We start from the raw sequence: 24,618 nt of genomic DNA on the forward strand, positions 1-24,618 counted from the left end.
CTCCTTTCTCATATTTGTATTTGGAAAGTTTTCAGACTTCCTGAGGAACTGTTAATTCAGAGATTGTACAAGAGAGGTTTCTGGGTATTGATAATGTTCTCTTTGTTGGCCTGCATATTGCTAGATAGTATATTTACTTCTGGATAATTCATTGTTCTGTGTAGCTCATGAACTCGGGATAAGCTGGTTCCAGCAAAACATTGATAATTCAATTTTAAAATAAAATTTACAGAAGTATTTCTGGGGACTATTGGGATAAAGGTGGTAAATTTAAATTTTTATAGCTCATCCCACAATGTATTTATCCCTTTTCTCATGCCTGATGTTGACGAAGTATTACTTTAATTTATGTTCTCATTCAGTTGTCATTAAATTTTTATGTTGAATGGATTGGTGTTAGCTTTGTAAGTTTATAAATTTTGGCAGTATCATTGCTCTGTAACTAATTTGATGATGACAACTGAAGATGATGGCAATGAGAATCATTGTACTATTATGTACCCTGAGGATACAGAAAATATTATCATGAATGACTGTAATATATTGTAAGTGATTCATTCTAAATGGTTGTGCCTCAAAGCTTCTGATTCATGATTCAAAAGTGTTTTATAGAGGAAGGAGCAGTGAATATTTCACTTAATGTGTTTGTCCACTGAATTATTTTTCTCTTTGTTTCTCAAATTTTTGATCCTGATTTTCAGTTATCGATGTCTTAGAACAGAGAATGCATTGATTTTCTACATTCTACATTGGCTTGTGTTTAAGCCTTCTTGAATCAGGTATTGTTAGTTTTAACAAAGTCAGATTTAGAGAGAAAATTGCAGAGTTTGAAATTTTATCTTCTCTGTATTTCAGAGATATTGACAGGGTCAGTATGAAGATGAAGTTCTTAAAATGTCAATGGTGGAAGTTAACATTGCCACTGTCTACATAATTGAAAAGGGATTTAAATATGGCTCTTAAAGCTGTTTTGTATATTTCCAGTTTGCCAGCGGTGATAAAACCTTGCCAAGAGCCACAGTATATCATGCTGTGCCTTTCTGCTCAGGCACTAATATTTAAACAGCCTACTTGGAATTTGTAAAATTTCTGTTGTGGCCATACCAAAAGTCTGACTTCGGAGCATTCTTTATCTGCCTTTTCTTTAAAATATATATATATTTGCATTAAGTTTTTTCCTTTACTTGATTTCTTTGCATTTGAATTTGTCCCTTTACCAGCTGCCATTAGAAAACCTCAAATAAATTTCTAAAACGATCCCAGTCATACATTACTTTCTGCTCACAAACATCAACATACACAACCTCGTGTATCCTTTAAATATATTTCAGCAGTTGCTCTTGTGAATATGGTGGCTTCTTTATGGCCCTGTTTCCTAGCTTTGCTCCGTTTATTTTCCTGCTATTTCAGTATGTTTACCGAGTGCTTCTCAGCAGCTGGCTTAGGGCAGGTGTCCAAAACATACACATGCATATACATTAGCCCAGCTCATCAGAGTCCACATTACAACTTGTGCTCTGTGACTACCTCTGATGAACAGCTGCTTAAACCACCCTGTATTAGCCAGGTGGTGACTTTTGGTGCATGGGGAAACAAGGACAACGCAAGCCTTTTTGAGAATGCCTGGATTCCATACAAAATTATTTTATTTCATAGTGATGAGTATGTAAAATGTGGTAGCTTTTCTTTTCTCTGAAGTTCCAAGGCTGCAATACCAGCAGTCCAGCCCTCCTTCCATTTTGACTAAACAGCCGTAGTTGTTAAGAAAGCCACAGTTGATGTAAATGAAACATGTCAGCACTGAACTACTATCAGTGGAGGTAGGGTAGCTGCCTGGGCTGTAAACGTAGAATAAAACAAAACAAAACAACTCTGGGCTTTGCAATTATCTGTCCATATAATTGGGGCAGTGACCAGGATCTGTTTTGAATTTTAATTTTCTCAAATGCAAAGTGGTATTAATAATACCTGCCCTACCTATTTCAAGATTTGTTATGGGGAGAAAAAATATGAACTATTTTAAAGTTGTAGAGTTCTAAAAGTATGCATGGTGTTGCTGCTATTATTCTGTGGCATTGCTGTATGACTTCACATCACAAAGCCAAACATTTTTAGGGTTAGAAGGGCCCCTAGAGGTCATCGACTCCAACATTTGCATGGTACATGGCTACTTTCTGTAAAAGGTAGTTGGCTGTATCCTTTAGCATGTTGGAATTTGCTGCTTCATGTGGCTGACCACCCTATATTCAGGCATATATAATTATATTAGAATTTTTTCCTTTTATTGAGGTAAACCAATAGATTTGAATTAATGGTCAGTAGGAGATTAGTAGGACTATTGTAATTCTTTAAAATGTCATTTGAAATTAGATTCCTCCTATGTCAAGTCACTTCAGCTTTGGGTGTCTCATTTTTCTTATCTGGGAAATGAGAACAAAGTATCATATTGGGATTTGAGAAAAATTATATATACCATTATTGAATGTAGAATAATAGCTTTATTATTTGAAAAACTGGTGCATTGCTCATTTTAAAAACATTAAAGAATTCAAAGCCTCAGCATCTTCCTTTCCCATGAGTTCCATTAACATTTGGTGGGCATTGTTTAGAGCATCTCTCTCTTCATAAATATACAAGGGAATAGACAGTTTTACAAAAAGTAGGTTCCTATTTGTACTTGATTAAAATGAAAAAATGTATTTTCAATTTTGCTTCCAGGGTAATGAAGTAGAAACTGAATTTAAACCGAAGGAATTTATTAATTTCAGATCGGTGTTCCTTCACTAAAGTGATGTTGTTGCTTGAGTTAAGAAAAAAATCTTAGAATAACTTAAAAAAAAAATGACTTTAATTGGCATCTTTTGATTTTTCAGCTTGACAGGTGGGGAAATTGATGTTGCTTCCTAACTTCCTCTTCCCTTCTTTCTCTCTTTTACTATCATTTTTAAAATAGTTGACATTAACATTTATTGTTTGGTTGCTAACAATGATGAAAGCTATTTAATCTTAATTATTATTTCCTCCAGAAATATGAACATTACTTCACCATTTTCTGACATTTGATGTGACTGTAAAGACCAAAGACAAACCACTCTTTCTATTTGCTCTTGTTTAGCTTTTTTTTTTAGATGTCTGTAGACTATTTTTATTGACCTAAAAGTTCAGTAAATTCATCAATTGTGTCTTGGTCTTTATCATCGTATATCAGTTTTTCTTTGATGTTGCTCTTAAGCTCTGAGGTGTGGAGTCTGTTTTTATGTTGGGAAGTTTTAAAAATTGCCCGGAAAGTGCATTTTCTTTTCTTTAAGAAGTCTGATCATATAATCTCTCCTTTGTCTTTCAAATCAGTAGTCTTTCTCTTTAAATATTTTCTTTAATCTTTATTTCATTTAATGCTTTCCTCTTCAACCTATTTTCTGACAATGTTTTCAGTCACATTCTTTTTGTTCTCAAAGTGACTTTCATCTCGGTAATATTTCATTGCTTTGTCGGTAATATTTCATTGCTTTGTCGGCTTATTTTAATTTCTTTTAGTTATCTTCTTATTTTATCATTTGAACTCTTGTACTTCTTCCTTGATCTCTTCTTTTTAAAGAGAGATTCTTTTGTCCATGATTTCTTTTGGTATGTGAGTCTAGGAAGTGTTTTTTGTCTAAATTCTTCATCTGTTTGCCTGGGTAATTCCTCCTGTGATGTTTGTTCTTCACTGACCTTTTGCTTACATTTCTCCCTTGCTTTTGATATTTGCTGCTTCTTAGCGTAGTTCCCTCATAGTTCCCTGGTGGCTTCTGTCTGATTAGTACCCATCTTTAATTGGGGTCAGTGTTTGCCAAAGTACAGGGTGGGGAGGGTCACTGATGGGCCTGTATGAGTTAAATAAGTTCAAATCTTTGGTTTGAGTTTGTTATTTCACATACACTATAAATAAAGGTGCGATTTCCAGAGCCTCCCTGCTGTTCCATTGTATAGCAAAGTCCCTGAGGCCAACTACTTCTGCGTCCCTCCCCTCTGTCCCTCCCTTCTGCCACTCCCAACAAAACCCCTTGACCAGAGAGCAAGGCTCTATAAAATGGTGTTAGTGTGTTTACTCTTTCAGCACTGCTTTCTTTGCTTTCTGAGATACCGATCTGTATCTCCACTCCTTCGGTCATGCCCCTTGGATGGCTTTATTCTAATCAGATATTAGATATGACTTTCATAACTGTGATTTTTACTGTTAGAAAATTTTCATTCTTGCTCAAGGCTCGAGGAGGTGTGTGTCAGCTCCCAGTGTCCTCACAGAATTCAGTTACACTTTGACTGGTTTAGGACTGTTTTGCACTTTCTCTGAAGATGGAGAATTTACTCTTTATTATTCTAAATTCACTTTAGAAGTTTTCTCTTGATTTTGAAGAAAAGGTGCAAAAATGCCTTTATACTGCCATCTTTGACCACTGACCTTTTAAATTTAGGGATGTTTTAACTGATGTATTTCAGGGGCACATGGAGGGTATTGATCTTGCTGTATTAGTTTAAGAGCGTGGCTCTGTACTCAGACAGTTAGTTGGTCTTTCAGTCCTAGCTCTGTGAGTACTTGTGAACTTGTTTGAGTTGCCAGACCTTGCTTTTGCTCTCAGTTGTCTCATCTGTGATATGAGGATAATAATAATGTCTACTCCATAAAGTTGTTCTAAAGGTAAATGAGAAAAAAATGCTAAAGCATTAGTACATTGCCTAGCAGTTACAGAGTGCTCATTATAATAGCCATTATTTTTATTTTCTGTATGCTAGTTATGTTTAGAGTGTAGTCAGTTTGGCTTTAAGAAAATTTATTACCCAGTGCTCTCCTTTGATGGAATAATATACTGGTGTGAGGGCTACAAGGTGTCTCATTTTGGGATGGTTGGGGACTTCTAAATTGTTATACTCATGTTGATAAAGAATAGATATGTTCTGTTTTCTCTTGGAGGAAATAAAATCCTTAAAGACATTGGATATGCACATGTGATACTCAGTTCACTCACAGAATGTTGTCTCCTCCTGTCCTGTAGCGTGATTAAATTCAGCAATGACATATTTTGGGTGTATTACTTTTTAGGCACCAGATCACAAAGATAAATTTTATTTTCACCCTGTCCTCAAGGCTTCATCTTCTCAGAGACAGATAAATAAGTTACTGTAATTTGATGTGATATAATAAATGCTATCATTTAAGTGCTGAAATAAATATAATTAGGCCTGGGGAGTTGAAGGGTGGGTCATGGAAGGCTTCACACATGAGGTGACATTTGAATTAGTCCTTGAATGATAGTATCACATTGACTGGCAGAAATGGAAGCAATCCCCCAAAAGTTACAATCTCTTGTTTTAAAAAAATTTCCTACTAGGTATAAAAGTATACTGAGAAATTTGCTCCCAGAATTAAAGATGAATGTGATATTCAGTGATATTGTTGTAGAATTCGAGAGGTTCAGTTATTTGCGTATAGAAAGGCCAGGACTCAGGAATGATTTTGAGAAGGAAAAATGGTTTATTGATGGCCTCTTGGACTTGGGAGCTTTCTGTTTCAAACCGGAGGCCTGAACAAGATTTTCAAGTTTCTTTTATACAGAGAGGAATGGTCTAATGGTCCTTTTGTTTCAGTTCTCAATAGGCTTGAATTAGCATATATCTTCCACATCCTAGGTGAGCTTTTAGCATGGACTTCATACATTCTAGATAAGCTTTTAGCACATTTGGTTTGCATTTTCCCTGAATATCTAAAGTTTATAGAGTTCGCGTTGATAAACTGTTTCCTGGGACTGGAGTCGTTGCCGTGATCACCAAGGGCAGGACTGCAGGCTCTTATTGTCTCACACCCACAAGTCAGGACAGACAGCTTAGGTTAAGGTTATCTCCAAAGAGACAAAGAGCCTCCCACCCATAGCCCACATCAATATTAAACATTTTAGCCAGAATCTACTGAGACTCATTTATGTGTTCAGATAACTCTCTTTTTCTCTCCCTTGCTCATACAGTTTCAATCTATGGCCACTTGTAGTGATTGTAGTGAGTGGTTCTTCAGCCAAGCTTTATGCCATCCTATTTAGAGTACGTGATTAAAGTAGTTTATGCAATATATTTTTACCACAAAATTTCAAGAGTGATGATAAAAATGCTATGAGCATTTTCTAAACATAACCATTTTACTTAATTGTGATTTTTTTCCCTCTTATTTTTAAAAACCGTTACATTAAAAAAATATAAGCGGTCCCCATGTACCCTCTACCCCCTCACCCCACTCCTCCCACATCAACAACCTCTTTCATCATTGTGGCACATTCATTGCATTTGATGAATACATTTTGGAGCACTGCTGTACCACATGGATAATGGTTTACATTGTAATTTACACTCTCTACCAGTCCACCCAGTGGGCCATGGCAGGGCATACAATGTCCAGCATCGGTCCCTGCAGTACTACCCAGGACAACTCCAAGTCCTGAAAATGCTCCCACATCATATCTCTTCTTCCCTCTCCCCTCAGCAGCTACTGTGGCCACTTTCTCCACATCAATCCTACAATTTCTTCTATTACTAATCATAGTAGTTCCATAGTAGAATATCAGTGAGTCCACTCTGATCCATACTCTATTACTCCATCCTGTGGACCCTGGGATGGTTATGTCCACTCCACCTCTGTGGATGATGGATGTAATTCTCCTGCTTGCAGTTGTAGGCACTCCTCTTGGCTCCCTGGTGTAGCGGTTGACCTTGTTCACCTCCCTGTGAGCTGGCTGGGGTAAGTCCAGTAAACCAGAGGGTAGGAGTTGCAAGTCTGCTGAGGCTCAGGGCCTGGCTGTCACATGGACAGTCCAGAGATTCAGGTCTCCTGAGTATACACTAACTTCAGAGTCAACCATAGGTCCAGTAAAAGTGACAGGAGAGGCATGTGTAGAAAGACTTAATTGTGATTTAATGAGAACATCGTTGTATTGGAACAATGTAGTAACATTATTAAAAGCCTTTATTGACGTAAAACATCATCTTGTTAACTTTGTGATCAACATCTGGACATTAAAAAAAATAACCTTGTTCCCCTCTCCCAAACCTGATGTTAGCAGCAGATTAATTCCTTGCTTTTCTCAAAAGAGAATTTTATTGAAACAAACAAACAAACAAACAGCTATGAATAGTTACTGACTCAATCACAGGTACAAATCTTCAGTCTTATATATTTTTAATCCTTCATTGTACTTTTTTTTTTTAGGTACCAGGAAATAAACTCAGGACCTCTTACTTAGGGAGCAGGTGCTCAGCCACTGAGCTATATCAACCCCCCATGAGAGTTGTTTTTTTCGTTTTTGTATTTTTGTAGGTACCGGGGGTTGAACCTGGGACTTTGTACATGGGAAGCAAGCGCTCAACCACTTGAACTGCATCCTCTCTCCTTTAGTACATCTTAAAGTTCAGTGGAATTCAGGTTTACAGATACTACAATATAAAGACCACTTTATTAATATTCAGCATATTGCCTCATTTATATGTGCCTTTAGAGCAAGATGAAATGGAATTTATTTTTAGGAAAGGCTTTGTATTTGTTTTCTTTGGCTGCTGTAACAAACTACCACAAACTTAGTAGCAAATTTATCATCGTGGACTGCTAACATAGATCTCACTGGCTGCTATCAAGAGTGTGGCAAGGTTGCATCCTTCTGGAGATTCTATAGGAGAATTGGCTTTCTTGCCCATTCTTGCTTCTAGAGGCTGCCCACATTCCTTGGCTTATGTCCCCTCCTTCGTCTTCAAAGCTGGCCACATACTTATGCTACTGTCTCTCTGGTTTTCCTCTTTCCCCTTTGGGGACCTTTTTTATGTCATTGGGGTCACTTGGATCATCTGGGATAATTTCCCTATTTTCAGGTCAGCCTATTACCACCGGTCATCTTAATTCCCATTTGACACCTATGGCACCATATTCACAGGTTCTGGAGATTAGGGCAGGGACATCTTTGGGGGACCATTCCTCTGCCCACCATGGATTTCACAGGACACCGATGACTGATTGTAGATAGATATTACCAAGTCTGTATACATGGGTTTAGGGGTTTTGAGACAACTTGCACTATTTCATTCATATTCATTCAAATTTGTAATGATTCATGTCAACTGAAAAATGACTTAAACTTTTTCCAGTATAGCATTTTGAAAAGATTCCATTGAAATCATTTGGATTCAGTAGTTAAATTAAGCAAGTGATAATATTAAATGTTCACATAATAAAGACATGCTTTTCCTTTATATGAAATTTAAAGACATATGCAGTTGAATAATTCAGAATCTGAATAACTTCCATATGGTAGATTGTTTACCATGGTTTCACATGGTGGCATTACATCTCTGTGTGTCTTCAAAGCTGGATGAACTCCATTTAGAATTCATCATACTTCTTGGCCAAGCAAACTTCTTTATTTTCGCGTGCTTTGATTTGTAGCACATATGATAAAAACATTTTAAATCTAGTTTCAGAAAACATGATTGTTTATTTTGTTATTTTCTTTGGTGATAAGCATGCATTTACAATGTGAACACTTACTGAAGTTACTCACACATCTCACAGCAGTTGCTCAGAAGTCATATATAAAGTTTGTGTAACACCTGGTCTGGAGCTGCTGTTGGAAGTAACAGATAGGATGGGGGATATTGCTTCTTTCAGATTAGAAAGAATATTTTCAGGGGACTTCCCTCCCCTGTGGTCCCCTTCCCTGTGCTCCCCTCCCCTCTTGGGTAGGGGTGCAGAGGGCATCAAATCAAAGAAAGGATTTTCTCTTTCCTCTTCACAAAACAGAAAAAGAGTGTGAGGGGAGTGAAGTCCAGGAGAAGGGACTTCAGTAACATACAGAGCTACACATCACAGAAGTGACTTTGATAGCTAGGATGTAGGGGGAAATTTAAAGACCACATGATAAAGAGAAGCTGGAAGAATGAAGGCAAACTTCTAGAAAGTTGTCTGTGCCAGGATTATAAGCACCATGAGATCAGTAGAAACAAGGAGCAGCGCTGCACTTTGTGCACCTGCGCCTTTGAACCTTGCTTCCCCCTCATATCCTACGTAGTGATAATGATTAAATCCTCCTCACTGTTTACACCATACCACTCTGTTGCAAGCCAATCCTTTTCTTTTGTGTCGATTATTAGGCACCCAAATTGAAGGATGGGTGTCCCAGGTCTCCTGAGCATCCTTTGTAACTAATACAGTTGAAATCAGAACCTTCTGATAACTACAATTTCAATATCTATTGCTGTAACTTAAGTCATCCCAAAACTCAGTGGCTTTAAACAACAGTATTTTGCTTATGGAATGGCTATTTGGGCAGGACTTGGCAGGGACATTTTCTCCTTGTTCCATTTCACTAGTGGCTGAGGTGGCGTGCAGCTGGCTACTGGAAGCATTTGAAGACTGTCTCACTGACTTGTGTAGAAGTTGGTGCTGGTCGTGGGCTGGGACCTCATCTGATATGTGGGCTGGAAGACCTATGGGTGGCCTGGGTTTCCTTTGCAACGTGTTAGCTGGACTCTAGGGAGAAGGATAGGGGGAGAGAGAGGCACGGAGGGAGGGAGGGAAAGACACTAGGCATAAGCCACTTCACCGTAGGAGGTCAAGCAACATCATCTCCACCATATTCTAGTCATGAGAGCAATTATAAGGACCTGCCAAATTGCAAGGCAGAGGGGAAATACACTCCAGCCCCTTGGGAGAGTGGCAAAGTTCTGGAAGAACGTGTGTTTCTAGAAACATTGCACTTCCTCTTTTTGGAAAATAGTGTCCATCTTCACAATGGATGAATCTTTAAGAGTCTGTTCCTGTGGAAATAGTTCTGGTACCAAATATTGTATCATCCAGGCTTTGATCAGAGAAACAGGAGTGATGTCGAATATTGAATTTATTAGAAGGATTTGACTTTGCATATTTGTAGGTACTAGTTAAGCAAGTTATCTGTGGTTGTTGACTGTGTATATTTGGGGCTAGACCTTGAAGTCAAGGATGCCAGTCAGGAAGGAAGGATGGATGGAAAGTGGGAGAAGGACAGTAATCCACAAGGATAAGCTGGTACCCACATAGACCTCTCGCTACTTGCTGCACATTTGGTGGTGCTGATGATCTTCAGGAGAAGCTGGTGCCATCACTGAGTAAAACACACCATGGCCCAGGATTCAGATAAGCTGCTGAAACAGATCTGGTGGGGGTGGCGGAGCTGTGGTCTGACCTGTTTCCCACATCCATAAGGTGAGCCAGCATTTCAGCAACCACCTGTGTGAGGCGAACTAGCACCTGGTACCCTGCTTTGACCTTCCCAATGTGAAAGAAATGGCTTCTGCTTCACATCCGCCTCTTAGGACACATGAAACATGGAACTATGCAGAGAAGGCAATTCTGGGAAGCGGTGTTGGAGCTTAGCACCACGGAGCTCTGAGTGGCCTCTTCTCTCCCTTCTCACTTGTAGCTCTCCTTCCCCACTCTACCCCTCACCGGATCTTAGAGTATCTACTTTATTTTTGATTCCTGCTCTCTTGCCTTGATCCTTCCATGCTGGCCTGAAGCACTGCCCCAGGGATTCAGCATCGTGGAGGAGACCCTGCTTCTGCATGACTGGGGAAGATTCATCTGCCTTTCCACACCACCTGCCTGGATGCACTGTCCATGATCTCTGCCCATCCTTTGGGATCCTGCAGGACTATTTGTGGCTCACTTCTTCCTTCCTTGTGCTATACTTGTCTCAGTTCTCGGTGCCACGTGTGGCTGACCTCTTTGCTTTATGGATTTTGTATGTTGACTGTCTGTGTATTAGGCCATGGACTAGTCCGGCTTCAGGCTCAGTCTAGGGCCGTGTGCCTGCAGGGGAGCTGTGATTGAGAGCGTAGGAAGACCAAAAATGGCAGTAGAGAAAGGATGAATTTGTAAATGATAGGCTCTTTGAAAACTGGGTATTAGGGGCATAGCCAGGTAGAGAAGTTTAGAGCCAAATTAAGAGCAGTAATGGTAAGTGTAGTTTATTTTTTGGTCAATATGAAAGATTAATATCAGGGTACCAGTAGATGAGAGGCATGGTTGACAGGCAGTAACTGGAAGGACAGAAATGATGGAGAAATCTAATATGGAGGCATGTAGTACTTCAGGCCAGGTTCACCAGCCTAGGGTTACTAACCCTGGAGGGAAGAACAGAATGGGTAGTTAGCAGGCTAACGGCAGACATCAGCAGCACTTTAGAGGTTGAAGCCAGTTGGCACCAAGAGAGATGAAGCCACAGGACAGCCATTCTCTTGGTAAGGTTTCCTGGGGTTCTGTGTTGAGCCGTAGTGCAGGACTGAGAAACGATTTACAACTGGACTTTCTGGAAGTAGGATAAATGGAGTGCTGGGTGAGATGAGTGAATATAGGCACACAGAGGGTACTAACTTCGTATTGGATTCGGGGGAAAACAAGGAAAGCTTTCGAAAGCAATCTGGCTTACATTCCCAGAGTTTTGTCAATAAACACAGGATGGATTTGACTTTAATTTGAGACAGGGTAAATTCAGGAATGGCTTTCTTGTATTTGAGGGAATCAGAAAAAAATCAATAAAAAATCATTATAGCAGCTTGATATGGTTATGAATTCCAAAAATAGATACTGGATTATGTTTGTAATCTGGTCTGTACCTGGGTGTGATTAAGTTATGATTAAGGGCTTTGATTCGGTCATTAGGACATTGAGTCCCCAACCCTTGGTGGGTGGGGACTCACAGATAAAAGGCATGGCAAAGGACAGAGTTGAGGGTTTCTGATGTTGGAGTTTTGATGTTGGAGACTGATGCTGAAGTCTTAAGCTAGAGCCCCAGGAAGTCAGCACACAGAGGAAACAGAAGCAAGCACCAGAAAGAGAGGGCCTGAGCCAGGAGAACAACACAGAGGAATAGAGACGGCTTAGATACAGGAGAAACCCCAGGGAGAGAGACAGAGCCATTCACCTCATAGTCTACAGCTGACCTTGTATAGAAAACAGAGGAGTTGAGCCCAGAGGAACCCAGGAAGCCTGAAACCTCGCAGACGTCGGCAGCCGTCTTCCTCCAACACATGGAAATAGGTTTTGGTGAAGGAAGTAACCTATGTTTTATGGCCTGGTATCTGTAAGGTCCTTCCCAAATAAATACCCTTTATAAAGGTCAGCAGATTTCTGGTATTTTGCATCAGCACCCCTTTGGCTAATACAGTCATTGATAAAATAAACTTGCTCTTATTTACACAGTTTTCCTTTCAGCAATCTGTGCACATATGAGATATTACTACGTGAGTCAATTATTGCTAGGTTTTGAAATCTAGAGCGTGATGAAATACCTCCTTCTAGACTACCTAATTTTATTCATCAGGGCTTAAAAACCAAAGAGAAAGGGAAATTCCTCCTCACTGTTTATGACAAATTGTGCAGTAAATAGCCAGTGTCCCATCACCATCTAATTTCATTGTATTTGCTCAGTAGGGCTAGGAAGGGGGTGGAAACTCCAGAAAAGGCAAAAGCATAAGCATTCCATGATGCCTAAATTCCAGAGTGGAGCTTTAATTTTGAGGTACCAGCACAATGGAAAACTAGTTGCAGAGCTACTTTTTTGAGGAAAGGCTGAGAAGACATCCTCTATGATAACGATTTCTCTGTATTTGAACCACCTTGGTGCTATTTTGCCCAGAGTTTGGCTGATGCTATTTAAGGACAAATAGGAAGAAGAATCAGTGGAGAAGGTAGAGAGGGTAAAGCCATGGTAGGAGGCAAAGAGGGAAGACAGGCATCTCTGAAGGAAGAAGGCACTCTTGAGAGGGTGAATGTCTAGAACGCTGGCAGGCAGGGCAAATAAATTGAGAGAGAATATTTTCATTAGCTCTAGGAAGAAAGAGGTCACTGGTGACCTCAGAGAAAGCAGTTTCACTTGGGCAGAGGAATGGGGAGGAAGGCACACCGCAGTGAATTGTGTAGTGAATGGAAGGTAGGAGAAATAAGATCGAATCTCTGACATTGAGTATCAGAACCAAGTCGGAGAGGCAGACACATAAATAGAAAAATTATAAGCCCCCCTTCGTTGGCATCTGGAGAGAAAGGGAGAGGGTTTCAAGAAGTTTGAGAATAGGGGGATGGTAATAGAGTGGCATGTAGAGAGCAAGGGTATTATGTTTTTTCTGGTGGGAAAGTCTTGCACATACTTACTGCCTGAAAGAACAGAGACCAAAAGGGAGAGGTTGAAGATACAGTACAGTGGACATGAGGCAAGGCTCTCTGAGAGTGCTGGCAAGAAATTGAATTAGGAAGGTGGAGGCCATGGTCTTGGAGGAGTGACAGCTTTTCCTTAGATACCGGGGAGTAAGAGTGAATAAAGGTGCACTTATGTCAAAAATTTAAATAATACGAAGTCACTAGTCTTGCCACCCTGACCCCCTCTTTAAGAAAAAAACAAAAACACTTCCTAGGTTTTACTGAGTTGCGCATTATGTGTATATTTTTACTAAATTACTTTTAAATTGATTCTTAAATATGATTTACATTCTTAAGCACCAGGAACACATTCATTAAGGACATTACCTGGAGATTCTCAGGTAGACTTAGTGCTTTTTACTGGTGAATGCTTCTGAGGATTGATTTGCCAAACTATAAATGTGAAGTACAGAAAATGCTGTCTGTAGAATTTATCGTATTTGTTTGTGAACTCCCCTCACATCCACAATATACTCATCCTAAAATGGAGAAAATGGTAGAAATAGGTGGGGATCCAGCTGTTGGCCAAATTCATTGTTTCCATCCATGGCAATTTTTATCTGTCTCTGAAAAACTGAGGGCCACACCAATACTAGGGCCACACAGCGGTGGTTAAGAAACAGCGTAAATCTCATCTCTCTTTTATACCATTTATTTGTCCATCATTTCCTTAAAGTGCCATTTAGAGTCAAAATGCCACAACAGAGAAATTAGGGTGAAGATGGTATTTGGGAGGGTGTTTGTGTGTGTGTGTGTGGGGGGGGGGAGTGAGCGAGCGAGTGAGCAAGCCTACAGGTAGAGGAGGAGTAAACAAAAATTTATTTTTTAAGCAATTATAAATTTACATTTAGAATTTCTTTCAGTTATACATTAGTTCTTAAATGTATGAAATACTTATTTGTTTAACCTGCTAATTATTGCAGCCCTACCTTACCCCTAACTCTTCCTATAGATTAAAAAAAAATTTTTTTTTTTTAAATTGAGGTATTAGATGTTCAGAGGTGGATTTGACATGCAGCTTGGCAATTCCACAACCCACTACTTGCAAGCTTAATGCAATTAATAAAGGGAGGCACAAAGAGAAAAGGCTAAGAATTTTTTGCATTGGAGTTAAGAGTGAAAATGGACTCTCCTCTTCCCCTCTTCCAATTAATTACAAAAGAGCTGCTAATTTTTGCTATGGTCAAGACTATGTTGTTTTAAGAATTTAATTATAGTGAAATAGTTTCTAACCCTTTTTGAATGAAAAATTGTGTCTCAACCTTTCTTTGCCCGAACTGTGAAACTGAGGTTATGTTAAGGGCCTGGCCAAAACTGCTGGAAACAACAGTTGCTCTTTCCATGATGAAATATGTGTGCAGGGTGAGAGGAAACTAATTGGGAAAAGTAGGTTAGCTAATTGTCATTCGTTTTATGCCCGCTCAGTCTTTTTAAGTAGTCCAGGATGCAGGGTCTCACCTTCAAGCGGGTGATGCTGTCATTGGCATCAAAAGCTTTGCACTTCTAGATTTTATTCTCAGATAATTCTGATAATATCTTGCATATATCTCAAAAGTATGGGAAGTTGGACCTTGACAGTATTATAAGAATTATCTCATTGGGTTGGCTTATGTAAAAAGGAGGAAACAATAACAGTGAAGCCACTTGCTCAAGGTTACAGAGCCCATTTATAGATTGGGGGTTTGGGGGAAAGAAAGACGTAACAGGAACATGGTTACTAGCAGTTTACAGATAACTTAGAATCCAGTTTTAACGAGTAAGTTTAACTTCTACCTCTTTCTGAATTTATGATAAGTATCAAGGCACCTCTTAATCTTTTTACTAGATGTTTGACTCAATGGATGAATGGAGTTTGAATGACAGCAAAGCAAAGAATGAGAGAAGGAAAAGGAGAATGATTCTGTTACTTTTTCCTTTTTGATCAAGTGTGATGGAAAAGGAAGATGAGATCATAAAAAATTGATAAACGGGTCTCATAAAACATGACATACTGAAATTTTATTTTACTAAGGTTGACTTTTCTACTAAGCTGTAGTTGAGGGAAAAGATCCTGGGTTATGGCAATTTAAGTATGTGGAAAATGGCAAGAGAGGGATTTTCCTAAACAGTTAACTGCACAGCTATGCTGATATCATGGTTAAAATGCTTTGAAGTTTCTGCTTAGGCTGTGATGACTATCATAACATATATGAAGAAAATGTTTTCCTGTACTTGGTGTCTATATGATGATGATTATTTACATTTGTGGTAGCCCAACAATTTTATGTCAAGGCATCTAGCAACAGGGCATTTTTGTCTGTGTGTGTGTGTACAATGTGTTTTGACAATTCTCTTTGCTTATTCATCTAATATATATTTGCCTTAAGTGCAGGTAGGGCAAAAAAATTTTTTTTTCAGTTTGGTAGGTTAATTGTTCTGTATTACCTTCTACCCTCCTTTCTTATGTTTTTAGCATTGCAAATTAATATTTATTCTGCTTTAAGACTAGAATAACTGCTTATGTTTTGTGATTATTAGCCTTTTTTCTCCCCATGCATGGGTATCTTTTTTTTTTTTTTTTAACTTTATTTTAAAAGAAGTTTTAGGTTACAAAAAAGTTGCATTGAAAACACAGGGGATCCCATTTATCATTTAGTCTTAATAAAACAAATTCTATTCAGTTAACAGTCATTTCAAAACCAATACTGATTTTTTTTTTTTTAAAGATTTATTTATCTATTTATTACTCTCCCTCTTCCCCCCACCCCAGATGTCCATTCTCTGTGTCCACTTGCTGCATCTTCTTTGTCCACTTCTGTTCTCAGCAGCACGGGAATCCGTGCTTCTTCCTGTTGCGTCATCTTGCTGTGTCAGCTCTTCACGCGCGGCACCATTCCTGGGCAGTCTACACCCTCATTTGCGCTCGGCGGCTCTCCCCATGGGGCATGCTCCCTGTGCGTGGCATGTTTCCAGTAATTTTAAAGTTCTCTTTTGGTCCCAGACATGAACTGAAATTTATGTTCTGATTTATTTCTTTACTTTTTATATTCATGAACATGTTATTTACTTTTGCTTGTTTTTGGACATTATATGAATAATGCCATGTTGTTTATATTGTTTTGTGACTTGTTTTTGTTACTCAGAGATTTGGGTTCACATGTTTATACACATTGATGCACAGAGGTGATAGAATTCATTTTCACAGCAGAATAGAATTCCATTATATGACCATACCACAATTTATTTATTCTCCTGTAATGGATATTTCTATTTTTCTAGTTTTGTACTATTAAAAAAATGCTGCCATGTACAGTCATTTAAATGTCTCTTAGTGCAGGTATGGAGGAGTTTCTCTGGAATATACACCCAGGAATGGAATTGCTGGATTATAGGATATGCACATTTTCAACTATACTAGACAATGTCCAGTTGTTTTCCAAAGTGGTTGTAACAGATTACTCTAAATAGCATTGTTTAGTAGTTCCCATTTCTCTACAGCCTTACCATCTCATGGTGTCTGCAGACATTTAAAGTTTTATCAATCTGGTTTTATCAATCTTGTGCTAGTGTCTCTCTGTGGCCTTAATTGCATTTTCCTGTCATTAATGGTTCATGTGTTAACTGGCTATTTAGGGTTCCTCCTCTGTGGAATTCTTTTTCATGCCTTTGCTTATTTTTATGTTGAATGTTGGTCTGATTTTAAAAAAATTTTTTATGGGGCAAATAGGATTGACTAACGTGTGGATGTATGTTCTCTGGGATTGTGGATTTTCTTTTTAGTTTTCAAAACGTTGCTTTAATTTCCATTCTTTAGAATTGATATTTGTGCTATGGTTAGTGCTTTTTCTACCCAACTTGGTTATGATAGTACTCAATATCATTTAGTAATATTTTATATAGTATTTTTGTGTCCATATTCACAAGTGAGCTTGGCCTCTAATTTTCTTTTCTTATAATATTCTGACTGGATTTTGGTAACAATGTTAGGATCTTGTTTTTCTATTCTTTGAAAAAAGATGAATAAAATTAGAATAATCTACTCTTTAAATATTTGGTTGACCTCATTTGTAAAACTGTCTGGGACTAGCTTTTTTGTTTTATTCTTTTCATAGTTTCTTTAAGTTTATTCTCATATTTTTACATTTTACGTTTAGATGCTGAGCTATTTATACTTTTATTTTTAATACTCTAAGCAGTCAAATATATGGTTTCTCTCTAAACAAAATACCAATTTTATGAAGTAAGTTATGAGGTATTACTTAAATACTTAAAACATGAAGTATTTTCTATGTCATTTATGCATGTTTGCTTGTAAGTTCACAACTTTTACTGTACACTTGTTTATGTATGTTCATATATAAATGATTATAAAGATAGTCCTATTTATTTTTGATAGTCCATTATAATATCTTCTGAGTCTTAGTTATTTAGTTTTAATTTCTAAATGTATTTTCATATTTTTAATTTCCACATTTTAACCTATTTATGTTATATTCAGGGCATGCGATCTGCTTGATATTAGTTCTTTATGACCTTGCTATATGGTCGAGTTCAAGGGCAATTTTTGCAAATGCTCTGCATGTGTTTGAAAATAATGTATGTTCTATTAATGTACATAGTTGAATATTTGTGCTTTAGATAGTACTTTTTAATTATTTTGCTCAAAATATCTGTAACCTTAGTGATTTCTTTTCTGGCTTATCTATCCATGTCTGAGAGAGCTGGAATTTCTAATCATGAATTTTTCGCTTTCTTCTGTATTTCTATAGATTTTGGCTTTATATAATCTTGAACTATGCTAGTGCATACTCATTTAGAGTTTTTAAATACTCCCAGAAAATTGAGCCTGTGTTGTGGATAATGCATTTTGCCCATGTACCTCATATTCCTTTCTCCCTCTCCCTTCCTCTCTCTCCCCCCCTCACTTTCTCTCCTTCTCTTCCTTTTCCTTTTCCTGTAAGAACATTGAAAATCATGTCAAGGTGATAGGCATCAGAAGAGTGTCTGAATTGTGGGAGAATACAATGACTAGAATGGAGCATAAGGAATTTTCTGAGAGGGAAATGTTCTATAACTTGATTCATTAGATGTAGTAGCAGCTAGACACATGTAACTTGTAACTGTTGAGCCCTTGAAATGTGGCTAGTCCTAATTGAAATGCACTGTAGGTAATTTTTTATTAGAGAGTCTGTGAAATGTAATGTACATGTGTGGAATTCCCATACAACACTCCTCCACCAACACACTACATTGTTGTGGAACATTTGTTACAGATGTATGAGATAAACATCAGATTATTATCACTAACTATGGTCTATAGCGGACATTTGGTGTATGTTTACCCATACCCCTCTATATTAACAGTACATTTTTGGCATTGATGCAAGAATATTACAGTATTGCTATTATTTATAGTCTATTAATTGTGTAGTTCATTATTGTGTTTTTCCCATGCTTCTCCTCATTCTTACCACCTTACAATAGTGATATACATTTGTTCTAGTTCATAGTATTTGTACTGTTTACCGCAGTTCTTATCCATCTCTGGGTTCAGTGTGGTTCAGACTCTAGATTATTCTCTAGCTTTCTTCAGTTGACATATACATCCCTAGACTACCCTTTTTAGGTAGACTACCCTTTCACAGTCCCATTTATAAACTAGCTATGTTAGTGCTACTCATTTTAATGTGTTACCATCAACTCTATCCGTTTCCACACATTTACAGTCAAGATAATTAAAACTTGTACGTACATTAAGCATCAGAACACCTCTTCAGCCTGGCTCTTATCCCCTAATAACCTATAGTCGGGTTTTAACTCCATGTGTGTGTTTGTTTATTTTTTATTTCTCTCCTCTTCCCCCCCACAGTTGTCTGCTGTTTCTCTGTCCATTTGCTCTGTGTTCTTCTCTGTCCGCTTGTATTCTTGTCAGCAGCACCCGAAATCTGTGTCTTGTTTTGTTGCATCATCTTGCTGCATCAGCTTCCATGTGTGTGGTGCTGTTCCTGGGCAGGCTGCACGTTTTTTGTGCTGGGCGGTGCTCCTTACAGGGTGCACTCCTTGCACTCGGGGCTCTCCTACATGGGGACACCCCTGCATGGCACGGCATTCCTTGTACTCATCAGCACTGCGTGTGGCCCAGCTCATCACACAGGTCAGGAGGCCCTGGGTTTGAACCTTGGACCTCCCATGTGGCAGGCAGAAGCCCTATCTGTTGGGTCAAATCCTCTTCCCTCCATGTGTTTATTCTTCATATTTAGCTCCTATTAGTGAGACCACGCAATATTTATCCTTTTGTGTCTGGAATATGTCACGTAACAAAATGCTTCAAGAGTCATCCATGTTATCATATGTGTCCCAATTACATTTCTTCTTATAGCAGCATAGTATTCCATCATATGTATATACCACATTTTAAAAAATATACTTTTTAATTAAAAAAAAATACTTAGATTACATAAATGTTACATAGAAAATTTACAGTATTCCCATATGCCCTGCTCCTTATGGCTCCCGTATTTTCCCACATTAAGAGCATCCTTCATTAGTGTTGAGCATTTGTTACAATTGATGAACACAATTTGGAGCATTGCCACTTAGTGTGGATTATAGTTTACATTGTAGTTTACGCTTTCTCCCACACATTTTTGTAAGTTATTACAAGATGTATAATGGCCTGTATCTGTCATTGCAGTATCATTCAAGACAATTCCCAAGTCCTGAAAATGCCCCCATTTTACACCTAATTTTCTCTTCCTGTCTCCTCAGAACCTCCAGTGGCCACTGCCGCCACATCAATCGTAAATGTTCTTCCACTGCTAGAATCACAATAAGTCTACAGTAGAATACTATTAAGCCTACTCTAGTTCATCGTTCATTCCTCATTCCTGAGGGTTCTGAGGTGGTGATGTCTACTCTGCCTCTAATTGAGAGGGGGCTTAGATCCCATGGGGAAGATGGATGGGACAGTCTTTTTGAAGTTGCAGGTTCTCTCTGTTCCTTGAGATGGTTGTTGTCCATCGTCATCCTTGTTAGTTGTCCTTAGTGAGTCCAATGAACTGGAGAGTAGGTATTGCAAATCTGTTGAGATCCAGGGTCCAACTGTCACATGGACAGTCCAAAGATTTAAGTCTCTTGGACCTACACCTATCAACTCTAGTACTAACTATAAGTTCATATACAAGGGGCAGAAGAGTCTTGTGTAGGGAAACCACAAATGTCACACTGCGGAGTATAAATTCCAGAGTAGAGCCCACTGTCTGGGCGCCAAACTCCTGAGCTATCTGCCCTGCCTAAGTGTCTGGATGTCTCCAGAGCCCTCAGGAGCCCTGCTATTTGAGGCAATATTTGCTTTGGTAACCAATCACATACAGAATATAGGTGATTTCCATATACCCAACATCCTCCTTTTTTTCCCCTATTAATAACATTTTACAAGTGGATGGTACATTTGTTGCAAATGATGTAAAAATATTGAAACATTGCTACTAACCATGGTGAGTGGGACAGCATGTTCTGCATCTCCTCCTGTTTTTTAGTTTGTTTGTTAGAATGGGCCAAGTCTTCCTGTTTCTTACTATGGCTTATAATTTTTTGTTGATGTCTAGGCATCTCTTTATCTTGATGCATTTATTCAGTTGGTTAGTTTCTCTTTCTACTCTAGGGTTTTATTTTGTTGTTTTTGTGTGTGTGTGTGTGTATTGTAAGGTCTCATTTGGCACTTTGTTCCTCTTATTCTAATTCCTTGTTGTTGTCTATGATTCCTTGAAAAAAATTAGGGCCAGAGAAAAGGAAAGAGGTAAGAAGAGACAAAGAATACTACTACTACTAATAGTAAAAGGTAGAAGAGGAATCATACAAGACCTAGGAAAATTAAATAATTAACATGAGTAAAAAGTCCGGAGGAATAATTATAAAAAAGTGAAATAGAAACCATGAAACAAGAAACAAAATAGAGAAAAATATATAGAATGAATTAAAGACTGGAATGATAAGAGGAAAAGAAAAAAGGAAAGAGAAAAAGAAAAAATGTAAAAAAAAAAAAAGAACAAAAATTGAAGACCAAACAAAAAGAGCCAGAATGGAAGAACAACAACAGAAGGCAGAAGATAGAAAAATGAAGGAAAGAAAAGAAATAGTGTAGGTAGAAAAAAAATCAGTAAAAAGGGAAAAAAAAAGGAAACAAAAAAAGGGAAAATGCAATAAGCAATAAATAAGACAGCAGCAACTAATAGAAAGGAGAAAGAAAGAATCCCCCCCCCCAAAAAAAAACCCAAAACAAAACAAAAAAACAAGGAAAAACAGCCTTTCCTTGGGTCCTAAGTAGTTTCTCAGGTTGCCTGGTGTTCATCAGTCAGTCACCCTGCAGCCTGCCCTCTGCAGGTTTTGAACCAGATTTCAGCACATAAAATAAGGGAAGAAAAAAAAAAGGAACCTTTTTTTTCTCTTAAAAAAAAAAAAAGACATCCAAGAAAAGCTAATAGAAAACGAATGTCTCTATGTTCCGTGTCATAAAATTTCAGCCAGATGCTTGATAACCAGTGGATCACTTCTCTAAGAAGGGCTGGGAATTGAACCAGGGACCTCATATATGCAAGCCAGGAATTCCTCACTGAACTAATCTGTCTCCTTAGCTAGCCTTTCGGAAAGCTCTCTGCCCCCTTTCCCTAGGCAGGTTAGATTCTGTCCCCGCCCCCTCTCTCATCTAATTCCTTGCTTTACCCTGGCGACTGAGTGTGACAGCCTGCCTGATGAGCTCCCCCTCCCCTCTCCCTGTCGGACCAGGTCCCTTCTGAGATTCAAAGGGGGCTCAGCTGGCCAGACTCCCAGCAAAGAAACACTCTCCACCCTCCCAGAGCCCTCTTCCCAGGGAATGCCCCCTTACCCTCGGGAGCAGGGAGCCAGGAGCTCCACCTAGGCTATTTGCCTGGAGTACAGGTATATGTATAGCCTCCAGCCATGGGGTTGAGCAGCTGGAGGTTTTCCTCTGGCTTCTTTATCTTTCCAGTACCCTCCTAAATGATTCAGGGCACCTCTTTGTTCTATAACTATCCCCAAGGCAGCTCCTTCAGAAGGGTCTCTGCCTTCTCTTTGCCCCTTTGTGGTAAGAGGGTCAGACTCTGCCTACCACCTTGGTACCATTTTCCTGGAACTCCTTTTTATGCCACATTTTGTTTATCCATTCATTGGTTGATGGGCACTTGGGTTGTTTCCATCTTTTGGCAATTGTGAATAACACCACTAAGAACATTGGTGTGCATATGTCTGTTCACGTCATAGTTTTCAGTTCTCCTGGATATATTCCTAGCAGAGGAATTGCTGCATAATATGGCAGATCTTTATTTAGCTTCCTGAGGAACCGCCAAACTGTTTTCCACAAAGGCTGCACCATTCTACATTCCCACCAACAGTGAAGGAGTGTTCCTATTTCTCCACATACTCTCCAGCACTTCTGTTTTTTTGTTTTTTGTTTTGATAATGGCCATTCTTTGCGGTGTGAGATGATCTCTTTGTCATATAATTTGTATTTCCCTAATAGCTAGTGATACTGAGCATTTTTTCATTTGCTTTTTTGGCCATTTGTATTTCCTCTTTGGATAAATGGTTAAGGCTTTTGCCCATTTTTCAATTAGATTGCTTGCTCTTTTATTGTTGAGTTGTGTGATCTCTTTATATAGAATAGAAATCAAACCCTTATCAGATACATTGTTTCCAAATATTTTCTCTCATTGAGTAGGCTGCCTTTTCACTTATTTGCAATCAAAAAAGTGTTTAAGGAGGTCCCATATATCTATGTTTTCTTCCGTTGCTCATGCTTTTGGTGTAGGGTTTAAGAATGCACCACCTACCACCAGATCTTGAAGATATTTCCCTACATTTTCTTCTAGGAACTTTATGGTTGTAGATTTTATAGTTAGGTCTTTGATCCATCTTGAGTTAATTTTTGTGTCAGTTGTAAGATAGGGGCCCTTTTTCTTTCTTTTCACTATGGATAGCCAGTTCTCCTAGGACCGTTTGTTGAATAAAATGTGCCCCATTTGGGTGGATTTGACTGGTTTGTCAAAAATCACTTGACCATAGATGTGAGTGCCTGTTTCTGAACCATCAGTTTGGTTCCATTAGTCTATATGTATATCTTTATGTCAGTACCATGCTGTTTTTACCTCTGTAGCAAGGTAATATGATTTATTTATTTATTTAATTTTATTTTATTTATTGCCCCCCCATTGTCTGCTCTCTGTGTCCACTCGCAGTATGTTTTTCTGTGTCCACTTGCACCCTTTGCAACATTGGGAAACTGCATCTCTTTTTGGTTGCAGGGTACAATCCTTGTGCATGGGGCACCGCTGCATGGCACGGCACTCCTTGCGCACAGTGCAGGCTGCACGTGGGCCAGCTTACCACACGGGTCAGGAGGCCCTGGGTATTGAACCCTGGGCCCTCCCATATGGTAGGCAGACGCTCTTATCAGTTTAGCCACATCCGCTTCCCAGGTAATATGATTTGAAGTCCAGAAGTGAGAGTCCTCCAACCTCAATCTTCCCTAAGATATTTCTGGCTATTTGGGTCCCTTGCCCTTCCAAATAAATTTTATAATTGTGTTTTCCATTTCTTTAAAAAATATTGGTAGAATTTTTATCAAGATTGCATCAAATCTGTATATCAATTTGGGTAGGATTGACATCTTAATGATATTTAGTCTCCCAATCCATGTGCACGAAATGTTCTTTCCATTTATTTAGGTCTTTTTTGAGATCTTTTAGCAATGCATTGCAGTTTTCTGAATACAAGCGCTTTTCATCCTTGGTTAAGTTTATTCTTAAATATTTGATTCTTTTAATAGCTCTTGTAAATGAAACTTTTTCCCCTAACTTCCTCCTCAGATTTATTTATTACTAGTGTATGGAAACACTATTGATTTTTGTGTATTCAACTTGTATCCTCCTACTCTGCTGAGATCAGCTTTATTTTAGATTTTTTGGGAGTTTCTAGGTGTAGGATCATATCATCTGTGAATAGTGAAACTCTTATTTCTTACTTTCCAGTTTGGATGCCTTTATTTCTTTTTCTTGCTTGATTGCTCTAGCTAGAACCTCTAGCACTATATTGAACAACAGCGGTGACAGTGGGCATCCTTATCTTATTCCTGACCTTAGCAGGAAAGCTTTCAGTCTTTCACCACTAAATGTTGGCCATGGTTTTTTCATATATGGCCTTTATTGTATTGAGAAAGTTTCCTTTAATTCCTATCTTTTGTGATATTTTTTTAATCAAGAAAAGATGCTGTATTTTGTCAAATGCCTTTTCTGTACCAATAAATAGGGTCATGTAATTTTTTGTTTTTGATTTATTAATATGGTATTATGCCAATTGATTTTCTTGAGCCACCCTTGAATGCCTGG

The 24,618-nt window shown here is 38.5% G+C and overlaps 1 protein-coding gene across 6 annotated transcripts in view; it reads left to right on the top strand.

Moving 5' to 3' along the window:
- Positions 1-24,618, top strand: part of KLF12 (KLF transcription factor 12) — a 487,534-nt gene that overhangs the window by 155,948 nt on the left and 306,968 nt on the right. The gene's annotated exons all lie outside the window — the stretch shown is intronic.

The sequence above is a fragment of the Dasypus novemcinctus genome, chromosome 15 (assembly GCF_030445035.2).
Source record: "Dasypus novemcinctus isolate mDasNov1 chromosome 15, mDasNov1.1.hap2, whole genome shotgun sequence".
Classification (NCBI taxonomy): Eukaryota; Metazoa; Chordata; class Mammalia; order Cingulata; family Dasypodidae; genus Dasypus; species Dasypus novemcinctus.